Source organism: Dermacentor silvarum, chromosome 10 (genome assembly GCF_013339745.2).
Source record: "Dermacentor silvarum isolate Dsil-2018 chromosome 10, BIME_Dsil_1.4, whole genome shotgun sequence".
Taxonomy (NCBI): domain Eukaryota; kingdom Metazoa; phylum Arthropoda; class Arachnida; order Ixodida; family Ixodidae; genus Dermacentor; species Dermacentor silvarum.
This window is the reverse complement of record NC_051163.1, coordinates 48,789,895-48,807,492: the sequence shown is the minus strand read 5'-3', so window position 1 is coordinate 48,807,492 and position 17,598 is coordinate 48,789,895. Positions and strand designations below refer to the sequence as shown.

General features: G+C 44.3%; 1 long non-coding RNA gene across 3 annotated transcripts; it reads right to left on the bottom strand.

Annotated features, from left to right (window-relative positions):
• Positions 1-4,814: 4,814 nt before the first annotated feature.
• LOC125940519 (uncharacterized) lies at positions 4,815-15,464 on the bottom strand. Of its 3 annotated transcripts, XR_007463720.1 has the most exons (4): positions 13,536-15,464; positions 12,563-12,666; positions 8,632-8,847; positions 4,815-6,391 (listed from the first exon to the last, which is right to left on the bottom strand). It is a non-coding gene; the product is annotated as an uncharacterized LOC125940519 (long non-coding RNA). The 3 variants fall into 3 exon arrangements; XR_007463719.1 differs by lacking the exon at positions 13,536-15,464 and having other exon boundaries at positions 12,550-13,517; XR_007463718.1 differs by lacking the exon at positions 13,536-15,464 and having other exon boundaries at positions 4,816-6,391; positions 12,563-13,517.
• Between the last annotated feature and the right edge of the window lie 2,134 nt (positions 15,465-17,598).

The window sequence follows — 17,598 nt, the reverse complement described above, 5'->3', positions numbered from 1 at the left end:
CAAAGCAGGGGGAAGCACATGTTCTCGCTGAAGAAAACGTGCACGCGTCATTGTGCAAATGCGAATGAAATCGTTTATCGTGTGGTCATATCAGATGTCTACGAACTGCACAAGTACTGCAACGCTACCGTAACGTGTCGGCTGCGTCATCGGCACGCGTGGTGCAGAGTGACTTACGGTATATTGAGCGAGGACGTCGGACAAAGATGGGGTCTAAGATTAGATTGGGAAAACAGGTGTGCAGTGAGCAGCTATTTGCCGCAGGTCGTTCATGTATCGGAGATAAGCGTACCGTCTATTCCGTACTGTTTGCCACGAGAAGAGGCAGAATGCGACGCGTGGACGCAAGTTTACTGTTACGATTTTCATGTGAAAAAAGTATTTGAAAGGAAGCTGAAATTTCAAATCGTCCTACACGACTGCGAGTGACGGAGCTTGACTCAGCCCGTCACGCTTCGGCACTTATTCCAGAGTCCCACCTTCCCATGTTGGTCTACAAACCAGCTTTTATACCATGCTTGATGTTGGAGCAGACACTGCTGTTTCACTTAGAGAGAATTGGTTTTTGGTGTACTATTTTATTGAAGAACGCTTTTATTTTCACGACTCTTCGCCGTTATAGCGGCAATCTTTGACAGTTTCATTTTATAGAATATTGCAAATAAAGTTCCTGATTCCGTTTTTATTCATCCAGTACGAAATTCCGGGGGAGTTGAGCATGTTATTTATTTTGCAGCGAAGCTATTAAAGGAGTACTAGAACTTGGATCTTGTCTTTTCTTTGTAATAAGTAGCTAACGACCAACTAATACTTGATGTGGCCGATCACTTTTAGGCATGGGCATCTTCAAACCAACCGCTTATCCCACGTCGCAACCCTGCCGGGAGGACTACTTTCCTTGCAGCAACTGCGCAGCGACACAAGTTTATGCTAGCGCGACTATAGCAACAGCTGGCTTCCCCGTAGTACATTGAGCTATCTAGCTCACTAAACCCATAGACGAAGGCTAATTCGGATTTCTTTTTTCTCAGAACCAGGCAAGAGTGACGAATGTTATATTCAACCATCTGAACAATAAAATGCATCATTTCAGCAAGAGAAGAACATACTTAAATATTTTTTTAATGCGTAAGCATTTCTATGCTAGCTTACCCAACGAAAAACTGTCCGTGCGTCCGTCAGCCCCCCCCCCCCCCCCCCCCTCTTCACAAGACGATCGCTTTCAAGGTAGAGCTTGCAGCACCAAGCGACTGTACCACCTTCGGGCTACCTGCCGCTTCATCGCGAACGAAGCGGCGAAAACACAGCGTGCGGAGTTATTAGCAGTCGGCACTCTGTCCGTCTCACAGATGGCTTTCAAGATACGGTCCGCGCGGCCGCGCCAGATTACGTTTGTTCGGTCCGTGCCGTGCCGGAGTCCTTTGATCACGGTTTATAAGGGCTCGACGCGAATCGACAAGGAGCTAAAGAGCAATAACGGCTTATGATGCTTGGAACGTCATAAGCGCACCTGGCGCCCCCACCTGCAGTACTATGCTTGCGTTATCAATGTACAGCGGTGAGCACTGTTAGGGTGAACACGCGAGCGCGTGGCCGACGGCACTATCAGCGCCGCGTAACAGCCATCGTTGGAAACATTACACATGCGCAGCATGTGCTTTGCGAAACACTCTTTCCACCGCGCGCATCACGTCATCGATACGCTTGTTCGTCGTCTGCTAGCCGCATTTTTTGTTCGCTGAGCTGATACCTTCTGCATTTCAAGGTCCATCTGGATTGAAGATTGGCGCGTGAAGGAAAAAAGTGAGTGTAAGAGGGATAATTATTAAACTTTTTATTCAAGAAAATTGCACTTTTGCAATTCAAGTTTAACAAGACCATGAGAACAAATATAAAAACATGAGCAAATCTAATAGCGAGTCATGTAACCACTTACAGCAACGACTGCAGCTATTCTGGACGGTAACGAGTCGTAAAGTGATCGAACATATTCCCGATCGGCTTTCAGCCTTTCCCACTCGTTGCTGACTTGCGCCCACAACTGGTCCGAAGTCGCGGAATAAAGGGGCTTCCTTGCCAAAGAAGCTTTCAGACGGCCCCACACGGTTTCTATCACATTCAGGTCCGCTCCTTTCGGAGGCCATTCCAGTAGCTGCATGTGCTGCTCCGCCTGGAACTCCTTGACAGCCCGCGCCGTGTGTATCGGTGACCGGTCCTGTTGGAACAGGTAATCACCGTCTGGGAATAAACTGCTCGCATATGGGAGCAGCACATTGTTCAAAATGTTGCAGTATTGTTCCGACGATAAGTGTCCACGTATACGTTGCAGGGGCCCTAAACCATATCTTGAAACAGCACCCCACACGTTCACACTCGATCTCCCACTGGCACAAACACCTTGCACGTTGTCCGGGTCGTTCCTGCGTGGCATTGTGACGTTAACTAAAACAATTGCTTTTCAAAGCAGGAAGTTTGCCTCACCGTGTGCCTGGTAGTCTCCAAACACGCAATCTTTGGTCTTGTCGCGTCGAAAACGTCGACTCATCCGAAAAGATGACGCGACCCCACTCTTCTGATGTCCATGCTTCGTGCAGCTCAGCGAACTGCCGTCGTGCGTCCTTGTTTGCCGCCGTTAGTAGTGGCTTCTGCGCTGCGACGCGACTGCGAAGGCCCGCAGTACGCAGGCGACGTCGAACAGTGGTGTCCGAAACGTCCAAATCCAAGTCCTCGCGTATTGCTGGGGCTGGCAAGAAAGGGTTACGAACAGCAGCTGCAACTATGAGGGCGTCTTCATCGTCTGTGGTAGCTTTAGGGCGGGGCGCGCGGGGTGCATCCTGAATGCGACCTTCATACTTGTAGGCTTGAATTATCCTGTTCACAGTCTTCAGGGGCCTATTAACTAAAGCGCCAATATACCGCTGGGAATAACCTTTCAGGGAAAGATCGACAATTGAGCGCCGTTCATCATCGGGAACCCTAGCCATAATACGATCTGGCGACAGAATGAACGGCTGCGAAAGATGTTTGGTTGTTTTATATACGGCGTTGCATGCACAACAACTTTGAAGGGAACGAATAGACACGCCCCCATAGATATACAAGTTTTTTTGTCGTGTTCTGTTGAAGCACAGATGTTTAAAGAAATCTTAAAATGCAGGATGCATGGGCTTAGAAAACAAAAATGCGGCTAGCAGACGACGAACAAGTGCATTCATGACGTCATGCGCGCGGTGGAACAATTATTTCGCGGAAGGCGTGATGCGCATGCGCAATGTTTCCAGTGATGACCGTAACGGGGCGCTGACAGTGCCGTCGGCCACGCGCTCGCGTGTTCACCCTAACAGTGCTCACCGCTGTACCTTGCGCCGCCGCCAGCACCAGTTTGCGTCACCGCAGCGCTATCGTTTGTACTGGTCGCAGCAGGTGTCGTAACAGTGATAATGACACCGGGCTGCGTGGGGATGAGCAAGTAGCACAATGCTTACGCATACTTAGACAACTCCTGGACGAGTTTCTGCATGATTTTATATGTTTTAGGTGGGAAACACACGAAACGGAAGGCGTTCCAATGTGGCCCGTTGCGGCACATTGCTGTCTAGCCGCACGTAACTTAAAATTGAATTTAAATGTCCTCCATGCTGCGCACGCTATTGATATTTTATTTGTGTTGCCCACAGAAGTCGGCCTCAGAAGTAATTTGAATTTGAAATTTAGTGTCAGTACTCCTCTAGGTTCTAGGCTACCAGTTTCCACATTTGTAGACACTGGTTTGTAAAGCCAAGTACTGAGTCCTGAGCGAAAAGTTGTGAGGCATTAAAATCGTGCGACTTTCTCAGCCCGGAAAGGAGGGCGCCATATCTCAGCTCAAGCGGCTGCTGTTAGAAATACAAATTATAGCTGTGAGCGTTCTCGCCAATCTTCTAGTTCGCTATATATGTGTCCACATTTGTGGGCACCTTTTCTAAAGCCAAGTTCTGAGGCACTCAAATCGCGCTGGTGTACCACCCAGCATCTTGGTTTACGCTGCTTCTAAAGGTGGGCGCAATATGTAAGCTGAGACAGCCGTTTACAAGAAAATAATAAAATGGCTGAGAGCTGCTCACGAGATATTCTCGCCACTTCTGTCTACATGCGTCTGGCCGCAAAGGCCGGCGTGCGGCTTCGCGTGCTCAGTATCAAATGCCACTGATGGAACGTCCAGCGTCTCGAATTTTCGCTTTGACACATAACTATCAATGATTATACAAGAAAAGTTACCTTGAGTACACCCAACATCATTCGAATATATGAGTTATTTCCACTCTTTTTCTTTATCCTTCAATCCATAATTTGTTGTTCCTCACGACGCGTTTTACCCAGGCTACACTTTCGAGGTGGCATGTTATAACCGTCACCATCTGTATGTCGTGGGTGCAATTTCTGTCAAGAAAAAAAAGAAAGAAAAAGTATGACACCACACCCCGAAGTAGAAGGAATGTATGTACAAAACTTAAGCTTCGTGGCGCGAATGTTTAAGGCGAGCAGTTTTTTTTCCTTTTTTCTGAGTAAGCCTCACCTCAGATGACGTCACAGCGCATCATTAAACTATACGACTGGACTGTGTAATAAGGTGAACATAATTACCCAAGTAACGCAAAATGTTGCCATAACGTTCTCTGAATGTGCACAAATGTCGGCGTATAACGTTGCCTACATGCTGCTAATGTCCTCTTTTTTGATCGCCACACAACGCAGGGTCGTAACGTTGTGGCAGCGTTGAGCAGCACATTCACGACGTTAACATAACGTTAACAGAACTTCCTGGCAACGTAATGTAGATGTTGCCTTTGTCACTTGAGCTTTCAGGCAACGTACGTATGTGACGTTCAAGCAACACTCAACTGACATTGCAGAATATTTGTAGACATGCATAACAGCAGTGCTGTCAGCATGACACGGCTGACAGCACCGCAAACCCTTAAATTTATATTTGCTTGACAGATTATTTACTCTAGTAGTTTTCATGTTGCATATGCATGAAAATGTGAAACAAGAATTAGTGAAAAACAGCGTTTATTACGTATATATCTTGTGTAGTTTACCAAGATATCTGTGTACTTTACCTTGTGGTAAGGTACACTATACACGTAAAATAATGCTGTTTTCACCAGTTCTTGTTTACATTTTCATGCATATACGACATGAAACCTACTAGAATGCATTATCTGTCAAACAAATATAAATTTAAGGGTTTGCGGTGCTGTCAGCCGTGTAATGCTGACAGCGCTGCTGTACGGGCAGCTCATCTGTCTTGCACTATATATAGTACCAACGCGCCCTAAGCCAGAATCTTTAAAGTGTTTCACATGGTGGTTTGCCTGACTTGTCTTGCTGTTGTCCATAGCACAGCATATAAATGCTAACTGCAAGTAAAAGTGCACAATGCAAAGCTGCGAAGTGGTTCATAAGAACAATTTTTCATTTTGGCTATAACAGCAAGAGAAGCAGCATGCACGTCCAATGTGCAGAGGTTCTCGTATAAAGGTTCTCGCAGCAGGAAAGTAAATATATTCCACAAATGTTCATTTCCTTAAACATATCATTTAAGCTTAGACCACAGAAAAAATCAGTCTTTGCTTCCGACTTACTGCTCTAAAAATCATGTGTCGGTAGCTGCATGTGCTTTCAAGAAATTGTATAATAGCCAACATCAGCTGCTAAGACCAAACGCTAGTATGTAGGAATTGTTTGTGCAGGAGGAATGTGGTGGTTGAATATGCACCCATGAATATGCATTGGTCCACCTTAAATAATAGTGAATGCCATAGACAAACCTGGTTATAATCTCAAACCATGCATTTATTTACTGTCTGCTTACATCATCCTGGCAAACAAATGACACATAACAGTAACTTAAACACTGATAACACACTTAAATATATTTTCTATGAAACATCAAGGTCTTCTATCGCATATTAAGACTCTACTAACAGCTACAACTACAACACAATATATTTTGCTTTCCCATGTAGGTCAGACTTCGAAATCTTTTGCTTTGTGTCGAGTTCCCTTATTTCAATGGCAGAACACAATTTATACTTCTTAATAACAGCACAAATACTGTCCTCCATCACTTTGTAATGTACAACACAACACAGTAACACTGCGGTTGGATACTATCTCCTGCCAAGCATCCAGCCGGTCTTTTTGCCTAAGCTTGCAGACATGGCAGCAAGTGTGAAGTAGTCAACACAGCCCAAGGCGTAGAGTAACAGAAAGTCATCCAAGCACTGACTGCCAGCCATCACTTTTGCAGAGGATGGCCAGCAGCACAAGTGATGCACACATGCCTCCCTCGGTAGCTTCACTTGCATCCAGACCTCACTGGTTTCCAAGTCAATAATGCGGTAACCTGCAGAGACATCATTACATCAAACTATAAAGTGCCATCTGAAACACTGAAGTAAGCCATGTTTACTGTGAAAACAGGCTATAAAAATGCTTACAAACAACTTAAGCTTCGCATAACTGTGAAACAAACAATAGTGACTTTACACAGGAGAATAATGCAAAACATCAAAAAGCAAATTTCAGTAAAACCTAACCATTATAGCTATAAGTTTGGACACAAGAGCAAGGAAAGCACAATAAACAATACCCACAACTTCCTTTATTGCGCTAAGCAGTTAAGACGTTAGTATCAATATATTCCTTCAACATAAAGCTTCCTTGCAATGCCACGGCTGCTTGTTACATCCAGTTCAGTCTTTGAAGAAAACAAAAATTAACAAATGATGTGAATGCTCTACCACGGTACCAAAACCACATTTCATTCGTGATGAAAGTAAGTTCCAATGAGTGAGTGATAAATTTGACTTGTTGGTACAACATATTGGTGAATTGCAGCACAGATATTGACGACAGAAAAGACGAGACAATAGACGTGTGCTGACTTCCAACAAAAAGCTTTATTTTCAGCGACCCATGTTTATAGCCGTCACTCATCACATTGCACACGCGCAATTCACACCCTTAGGTAGGTCAACTCTGTCTGATAAGTGTACAGATGCTGACACACATAGAGCCAAGTCGCGCAATCTTTTCAGCTTCAATAATTTCACGTGTTAGTTGATCACCGCTACTGCTGACAACAGTAAACCGAGCAAACAATGGTTCACTGGCACATGAACTGCAACAACATGCAAGCCAACTGTCATGCACGTTTTTCTTGACATTATAGAGTGTTCTCTCAGATGGGCATTGATACAACGTCCTGTTTGGCCTATGTACTGTTTACCACAAGAGGGGTACAGTAATTCATGTTGCTAACATAGGTGACGAACGGATTTTTGTGCTTTTTGTTACACTTGTGTGCTGCCCTGAAACATTTCCTTTGATTACACAACTTTATAAGCTTCTGAGGTGCAAAGAAGACAACTTTAACTTTGGAACGATCTGCAGTTTTCACGATATTGTGAGACAGCTTATGAATGTATGGTATGACAGCCACTTTAAGTCGGTCAGATACTGGAGTGATCACATGGCAACCACTCGGTGCATGCGCTTTTCAGAGTAGAGGTCATGTGGTCACTGCATCTGACAGACATAAAACTGGCCGTCATACCCTACATTCATAAGCTCTCACAATATCAAGAAAATTGCATATCATTCTAAAGTTGTGTAATCAAAGGCAATGTCACAGCACGCCACACATATGCAACAAAACACCAAATTCCGTTTGTCACCTGTGTTAGCAATGTGGTTTATTGTATCCCCCTGGTGGTAAACAGTATATAGGTCAAATGGGACACTGCATCAATCACCGGCTAGAGAGCACTCATACAATGTCAAGAAAAATGTGCGTGACAGTAGGCTTGAATGTCATTGCAGTTCGCGTGACTGTGAACCGTCGTTTGCTCAGTGTACCATTTCCAGCAGAAGCGGTGATCAACTAACACGTAAAATAATTGAGGCTGAAAAGATTTCGCGACTTGGCTCTGTGTGTATCAGCACACCTTCTGTACACTTGTCAGACAGTTTACTTTCTTCCTAAGGGTGCGAATTGCGCATGTGCAATGCAGTGACTGGCAGCTATAAACATGGGCTAGCAAAAATAAAGCTTTTTTTTAAAGAGTTGCTGCATGTCTCTCGTCTTAACTCTTGTGTTGTTGCCTACATCTGCACAGCAATTCAGTGCCTGAACGACCAGCTACAACTACGCTACAGGTGTTGCATATCGGGAGAAGGGTTGAATATTGCTCTACACTGCAAAAGTTGCCGTTGCTATCCGCGGATGACGAATACGGAAGTTCTGGCCTTGAAGAAACCAAATTAGAACGCGAGCTTTTGGAAGCGGTGTTAATCGAAAATTCTGGACCTGATAAGTAGGTTAGCGCCACTTCACAGGCACTTTTAAACAAAGAAATGCAACTCATGAGTAGCCACAAATAAGCTGGTTTGTTAATTCTGCTTTTGTTTCTTCTTAGGCTACCTAAACGCGAAAAACTTTGTCACTCGATTCAACCGCTCGGCCAAAACCAAGCATGAGAAGATGATTTTTTTCTCCTCAGGGGTACCACATTTCGAAAGATATGCATCAAATGCATTGTTACAAACATTACAAAAACTTGAAAAAATGTGAATGATACTTACTACCCACAGCTTCCAATTTATCGGGGCTCAATGTCGGCTTCACAACAGCATTGCCGTCCTTCAAGCACCGACAAGGAGCCCCTGTGATACTCCTACACCGAGCGCCAGGGCTCCCCACATCAGTTATGCGAGTTTTTTGCAGAACAGGGAATCCCGGCGATGGCACTGGAGCAGGCCCCAGTTATCGTTGCCAATGTATACATTTCCTAGGTGTACCTGCAATAAAAGATGGCAGAGACACATTAAGACAGCTTGCGTGTGGGAACGTGAAAGCACCTTTAGTCAACCAAATGGCTGCAATGTGACGTGCACAGTGTGACACGCACTAGGCACACCTTAAGTCAGCCAGAACCAAAGAGCTGCCGTGGCGTAAGGGAAGCGTGCTCCTTTCACACTCCAGGTTCTATTCCTACCCAGTCTGCACAACTTTCTTATTAAAGCAATTAATTTGCTTTGTTTACATGAACCTACCTAAATTTCACATTACTCCAAGCGTTTTGATGTGCTTTTATTGCTTGTGCAATAGGCCATCGGTTTTATGTCAATAAGTGCTGGTAGCAAAAAGAAATATGTCTAACCGTGCGATAAATGTAACCGGAAATGGCAGGTACGTCCAGTGGCATTAGTGTGGGGGCTGCACACAAAATTATATAGCTTACCCTGTTTCAAATTTATTTTAAAGAGCAGTTTCAGTGAGCCCAAGTAGAGTCTTTCAGCTTTTTGCAGTGCAGAAACAGGTACAGTTTGTGCCAGCCAACCAGATGAAGAGCTCTCCTAGAAACTGTCTCTAATCACCCTCTCAGCAATTAGTGGTAGCCAAAGTATAGCTTGTATCTCTACAACTGACACATGTCCCATTTCCTTAATGTGGTATTCGTCACTGATTTTGATGGTCAATTGGTTGCCATAGAGGAACAATCGAAATTTGGCGCGCAGCACCAGTCGTGTCAGTGCATTGTCAAGTGGCACGAACATATTCCTCCCTTGAGTGAATTATGGTGCTCTCCTGGGCACATGTTGAGGCACCAGCCAGTCTGCCCCATGTACATTTGACTTAATATATACATGATCAAAGGAACAGACTATGCTACCCCTGACGAACACAAGACAAATTGGGTTGCATCTTTACCTCAGCAAGCCTCAATTCTCATGTGGACTGCTATGCACGCACATTTCCAGCGAAAAATAAAGTAGGCAGGATATGCACGACAGTTCACAAGTGAATTCAGAAAGGCGAGCAGGCAAGGGAGGTTTGCTTGGTTAAAGATACCACCAAATTTGTCTAGTGTGTATGAGAGGCAGCTCACTGTATTTTTTTCACAACTGGTCAAATGTACACAGAGCAGACTGGCCGGTAACTAAATGTGCCAAATAAGTTCCCATATTTCACTCAAGAGACCAGCTTGCTCATCCAGTTTGGCCGTGCATTGCCGCGATAGGACTTCAGGCTGAATTAAGATCATCTGTTTTCACCTACGGTGAAAAATTGACACGAGATCAGTGAGGCATACCACATAAACAAGACATGCGAGCCAGACCCCATGATCAATTCATGACATAAAAGGCGTCCTTTCTAGATGACAAGTGATTGAAGTTAGTCTGCGCCCATATTTACTTTCCTTTTTACACAAATATCATTTATTGTGATTTTATGCCTTTATATTACAACTTACGCCTTCCCTCTGAACGAAATTGTGCACAACATAAGCACACATCCAGTGTTGCTATTTTTAATCCTTCCATCAAAATAAATGGTCAGTTAGCAGCAGTCATGTTGTATGGTACCCTTTTCCTCCCCATGTAAATTCTATCCTGAAAAGTTACATGAACTGACCGGCAAACTCATACGTACACTACAAATTTCACCTAGCAAACACGGCTGGTTCTTAGAAAATGCACAAATACGGTGATAGGTATCTGTTGGCATACTGTAGCAATAGTAAGTGCCAGTTAGCTTCAACACTAGACAGTTTTAGTATAGCATACGCAACTAATAGCGTACGCCTATACGCTATAGTACAGCGTACGCTAAACAGCACACATTTATTAGTTTTAGTTGGCCTGCGAGATCTTCCGATCTCAGAGGCCATATGCCATCGTCGCACCTATCTCTCGACTTCACTGACAGGTGGCGCTGATATATGTCGGTTTCCCTCGTTAGGCTTCGTGTCGTTCGAAATGAGAAGTGATCTCGAAAACTCCACAAGGTTAACCATATTACACTGTTGTCAAAGCGGCCTGACGGTAAGCGAAAGTTGCTTACACAGTCATTTTCTACGAACGAAGCGAATTCTGCAAAAGCCACGCCAAATGCAATTCGAAGTGGGCAGCGGGGACCACCGCCATGTTTAACGTAAACTACGCAAACCACGCACAGACGGTAATGCTAAATCTGAGAAATAGCATGCATACGCTAGAGGTCGGATAGCGTTCTGCACATGCGCAGTGATGACCCACTATTTTATATCGTACGCAATGACATAGCGTACGCTAAACTAAAACTGTCTACTGGTGCAATACTTCAGCTGTCAGGCATCTACAGTGCTTATGACACCACAGAAGTGTAAGTGCACAACAAAAACAAGTGGCGCATCAACCATAAATTTGACTTGAGAGTAGTGACAACATAGACCGTTTCGTGTAGCTAAAACACTAGCCAATATGTAGAAAGTATATGCACAAGTATAGATACCTATAGATATTTGCCTACCTAACTTAAAACTAAGAGTTGCAGTGCATATGATGCTTATTCTAGACACTGGTATTTTTGACAAAAATACTCTTAGAATCAGATATAATGCTCTTTCAATTCATCCAGCCAGTAAATGAAGTCGTACACATATTATAATTTGGACTTGCAGGTTGAACATATTCTGACCTGAGCAGCGCCAAGCAGAATGAATAGACCGAATGCCCACTGTGCTGACCAAATACACAGGATGAAACAGAAAATATGGAAAGGGACCCCAAAGTATTAGAAATACTTCTTGACAGCTGTAGAATTAGGGCTTGTTGGTTGATTGTCACTATTAAAATTACACTAAAGCCAATAAGACTGTTCTGTATGGTGTAGTTGAAATCAAATTCATTTGACGAGCAACATTGCAATAACCAGCAAACATGGCAAGAGCAAGCAGACATGTGCGAAATAGTGTGCTTTTTTAATAATAGAGCATCAATACAATGAACTACCTACCAGTTAGCTATGTGTTCTATGCTGTATTGACTTGAAAAAAAGAGAAAAATAATGTAACTGGACATAGATTCGCAACTCCTACAATGCCTACTTGCATGAATAGGGATAGCTTGCCAAGAATATTAAAAAATGGGAGAGAAAAAAGCAGGCTTACTAGAAAACACTTCAGAACTGTAGTAACTGCAGCACAGTGAATACTGGCCTTAATGTATCATTTCAAGAAGTTTGAGCTCATCAAATGTGTATTTTCCAGTGGCAGTTATTCTTGGAATAAGACAGAAATAACCGTGAATATGAATGTTAAACAATGGTAAGCACACTGTGTGCTTACACCTATGACATATCTGGCCCATTACACTTTGAATTCTTATATGCGCAGAAGCTGCACAAGAGTGTAAACACTAAAAATTCGGAAATAAAATCCTACAGTATAGGAAACAGTTTCAAAACAAGAAAACGAAAATGAAAAGTAATAAATAGTGTGTACTAAGCAAAATTAAAATGTAACTTGCAGCCAAGCGATTGATGCAAGAAAAAATACTTAACATCAGGACATGTTAGGTCTACTTTTATATAGAACACAATAAGGTGTGCATAACAGCTATGAACACAAATAAACAGCAAGTTGCATAAATATTTGGCCTATTTAGTAAGCTGTGTTGACTAATGTCGATTAACTTATCCACAAATGATACCAAGATGCTACTTTTTGGAACACGTACACTACATACATACCTGACCCGACCATCCAGATTATACGTTGCACTACGGCAGGCATAGCCAAGGGGTCTGGTGGCTCCTCCGTTATGTAGGCACTGTTATGGGTCACAGCCTCGCCACTATAAAATAAGTTCTGTGTTAACTTATAGCAGTGGCACACAGCTTTATAAAGCTGTCAAATTGTCTAGACATGCATGGAGCATCTAAATATAGTCACAAAAACAATGTTTGCATTATTGCAGGGTGGCAACAGAGCACAAAGTAGAAGTCACTGATGAATGTCTTGATAATGGGGACCCTTTGATCACAGTAAAATTATTGACACGCAGCAGCACATAGCAAAGAAATGTTTGTTTACAAAACAATTCATTTTTTTTTCATGACTCAGTTTAACTTTCCCCTGTCATGTTTAGTTACGTATAAGGTATGTCAAAACATCTTGTCTTAAAAAGTAAGTTGGACTAGTAGCAAGCTGTGATTGCTTAAATTTTTTTTCTCTAAAGCTGCCGTAAACCGAAAACTTCGTAAGCAGATATTATTTACAACGTTGAGGCAAGGAAACATGGCAAGGAAACAAGTTTCCTTGGACAAGTAGATATGAAACAAGTTTCCTTGGACAAGTAGATATGAAACAAGTTTCCTTGCCATGTAAGCAAGGAAACGTCATTGCAATAAGAATCGGTAAAGAGGCAAATGAGTCATTATGCAACTTCAGGAGAAAAGCGGGAGCTCACGCGCCGCACGCACATGATGAACACGATTATTTTCGAACGTTATATTTCTCATCGGAAGAAAACGTTTATCAAGATTTTCAATTTCGCATCGAAGCAATAAACTTGCGTAACTAAGCGCTGACAACCAGCGTTCAGCAAGCATCAGCACAGGTATCACTGTTGTCGCGGGACTTCTATTTCATACGCTCGCGCACGCTATGCACACACGAGAAGCTCACACAACACGCGCGTAGTTAGCCAGCACGATTACTTACCGTTTGAATGGTACGACGCGGTCGCGAAGCACTCTCCAAGTTGCCGGTGTTGCGTCGACGATGTTACTCCCCGCATACATGCCGCTGCGTAGTGGACGAGCTGAGGCGCGCTAACACACATTCTTTGCGACGTCCACCCAACTTTCCAGAACGAGAACAAAGAAACCGCACTCCACGGCATAAAATCGTTGGGCCACATTTGCCTCGCGCGCCACGCATACGGCGAGTTTGCAGCGTGACACAAGGTATCTTCAGGCACTTCTGTGCACGCTAACTGCGACCTACTTCATAACAGCAAACACAAAAACACGATCAAGCAAACGCGACGCTCGTAGCAGCCCGCACATACGACCGCCATCACAGAACACGGAGGAAAAACAATAGCGCCACCTGCATACTTGTGAGAATGTTGTGGCCTCTGTGATGAGAAAAATATTAACCAGTACACTCGCATACTAAAATTTTGTGCCGGGTTACACACAACTACGTATAGATGTTGCGAGACAAAATAACTGTAGAACAATCTATATTTTACACTATAGTTTGGCGTAGAAAGAAATTCTAAAACGTATTTTACCTTTGAATTGCTTCCGCCATCTGCAGCCAGCATAAGCATGGCCTTCGAGATCAGCTTTGGTTATCCTTATCAAGCCGTCGCTGTGGCTTGATTTGAACGGTTTGGGCTGTCTCGAAGCTGTCTCGAAGCCAATCCATGACGTTTAGCGATGCTGCCTACTTTTCCTACGCCGTCACTTAGTTTTAGATAACTTTCTGATGTCGTGAACATGAATTGTTGCCTCAGGAATTGTTGACACGATATCGGAGGTACAGATGTGCAGTGTTCGATGTTTTCGTGTGCGTTGTAACTGTTTCAGGTGGAAAGGATCAAATCCACGAGGGTTGATAGCTCGTGTGGCGCAGGTTACACCCGTATCGTCCGCATTTCCTTTCGTGTCGGTGTGTTGAATGTGCGCGGGTTTTACTCCTGTCGTCCGTACCTTCTGTGTTTATCGTGCGGCTCGCGAAGATTCCTCCTAAAAAAAACATGTCTGCTGCGTGCATGTGTCCTGTGTGGTGTGTGAAACAAATGTGCGCTGGTGTACGGTGTGTTTGCAGCCCTATTGGTGGCTTATAGTCCTTTGCTCTAGTGCCGTTTCTATGATGTAAACTATACTTGAACTGAAAAAAATGCACTGTTTTTTATATGGACAAGTAGATATGATCTGTGTGTATCCACTGTGCAGTGTGCATGTGTTCGTCATTTTTATGCAGCTCGTATCATGGGGCTTGTGCCTATTCATGATGGCCCTTGCTTAATGTTTCCACTTTTAGGGGCATGTGGCGTGCAAGCAGTCACAAAGTCTTGTGCATTTGGTGTGGAAGAAGGGAATACTTTTATGCGTAACTTTGTCTACTATAGGTGAACCGTTGCAACAATTAGCATTTTTTCCATGTGAATGCTTCTGCCATTTGATATAATTTGTAGCAGATCTTATCTGTGGAGAAGCATAATAAACATAATTTAACATGGTGTTCCTTAGAAGATATTAATTACTGCATAATCACTATACATCTCCATACCTCACTGTATGATAAAGATGAATGTTCAGTTGAAAATTACAATATCTTATAGTTGCATGAACGTATACATGCGAAATGCCACAGCAGCCTGGCATCACATTAATGTCAATATTGGTGACATCCGGCAACGTTCTGGGAACGTGCTGTTTTGTAACGTTGCTACATTGATACCATTTACACGTTAAATTGATGTTTACACGCAACGTTGACACAACGTGGGTGTCAGGACGTTGCTGTGACATTTATTTATGACATCACTTGAACGTACAGCTGGCAACGTACATTCAACGTTGAGGTCGGCTGTTTAACGTTGCCTGACATTTGTTACAATCAGGCAACGTTTACGCTACGTTCTGTGTTACTTGGGTAGGCTCTTAGTGACCGCAATTACTTCTATACGTTACTTTTAAGAACGCGAGGGAATTGGAGGAATTACAGCGGCAGAGAAGTACCAAGCTATTTCGCTTCTAATCGTATACAATTGTGCACCGAGTACACACCAATAAAAAAAAATATGTTTTGATGGATGGAAAGCAGATGGCCAACGCACAGTTCCAGTGTAGAAATATATACGAAACCTCACAGAATCATTGAAGCCTTCGCAATTCTGTGTGCAACCACGCACTCGTATCCAATGGTTATCAGACAAAACTGCATTGTTCCATATTATCATTTATCAAGCATTTCAACCTGTTTATTTTGCTGCCTCAAGTGCACTCAGAGCCTGTGTCATGGAGAGCGAACGAACATAACGCCGCGTTTCTTGCTACGCATTCATCATCACGGCGGGACTCAGCGTGTCGGATACAGTAGCGTGAACATGCACAATATCAAACGCTCTGCACTCACGGTTTTTGTCACTGGATGCCTTGTGCTATCTCAGATGAAGTTTGAAGCGATGCATGTGCCAAGCCTTGAACAAACACTCCAATAAGTGAAAAAAAAAAAGGACTTGGACAAAACCACCGGGCTCAAGTGAGCAACGCCATTCCGCACGACATAATAGCTGTACTGAAGCTTGCGCAGACCAGGCTATCTCATGCTCCAGAAGCACTGGTCGGTAGGGGTCACTAAGAACCAGCTAATACACTGGGAAAAAATAAGAAATAAATGAACCTGTTCTGCTTGAGTACGCCAAAAGTATCTCAAACTGCATTTCCACTTTATTTGGCAGTGGTCTGATTAAACTTTTCGAATTTAATTTTGTTTTCACATAGGTTTCCTTGCTTCATTGGGTCGATTCCCCCCCCTTCTCCCCTTCTGACTTTGTCACACTTCAATCGTGGTCCACTAACTGATGTCTCTGGTAATAGGTTCTGGCATGCTTTTAGTTCCGAGTTTCGCAACCTTTGCAGATCGATCATGACATCACGACCAAGTGGCGCTTGCGCAATGTTGTTCAGTCTTCTGTTACGCTTCAACATAGGCCTAACGAGCAGCCTCATAGATGACCGAGGAAACGGGGGCGAGTGCCGAAACGTAGTCACGCTTTGTTTCTGCCTGAACTGCTGCTGCGTGATGACACACAAAACTCCGGGAAAACGAAGGCAAAAATGGTTCGTAGGGGACTTTACAGTAAAACATTTATAGTACTCTGTGGCTTGCCAATATTTTTATTCCGATATTGAAGCCCGGGATATTCATATTAAGAGGGAAAAAAATAAGTACAAAGTCGTGTCTGTACTAGCTCCCTTACGATAATTCGAAGCCACCAGCAGGAGTTTAGGCAAACTTTATTTTTTAATTGTTCGGACAAGCGTTGTAGTAGCGCTTTCGTAAAGGGACGCAACCATACCCACACGACCCCCAGCTAGAGCACTGCACGGGCCTATTTTTTCAGCCCAGGCCCGGCCCGGGCCGTTTTTACGTTGGGCGGCCCGCCCGAGCCCGATCAAAATTTTATGGCGAAACCCGGGCCCGGCCCGGGCCAGGAAATAATCTACGTTACCTGCCCGGCCCGGCTCGCCACCCCTTTACCTTAGGCCCGAGCCCGACCCGAGCCCGACACGAAACCGGCCCGAACCCGAACCGAGACCGAAAAATAATGTTTTTCAGAGTTGAGAGGCCCGAGAATAACTCGCTGCACGTTACATGCACACCACCAGAAAGCCCGAGCCCGGCCCGGGCCCGGGTCAAAAAGCACACGCCGTGCCCGAGCCCGGCCCGAGCCCGTGAAAAAACTGTTCTACCCGGCCCGGGCTTTCGGGTAAGCCCGAGCCCGTGCAGTGCTCTACCCCCAGCCCCTTCACCTTCCTGTTGAAGGACGCCGCTGGCATGCCACGAAACACCGCCTTTCGCCTTGGCCGACGGCGTATGCGCCCTGCCCTAGCGGATTAGTCGCGAAACGTTTTGGAAGGGTCGCGCGCGCGGCCCGATCTCGGAGGGAAGTCCCCGGAAAACAATAAAAAGTGGCACGGACGGGCACTGCTGCAAAAACTCGTGCCGTGTTGGTCGACTATTCAGTCGCTGAAACCGTTTTATC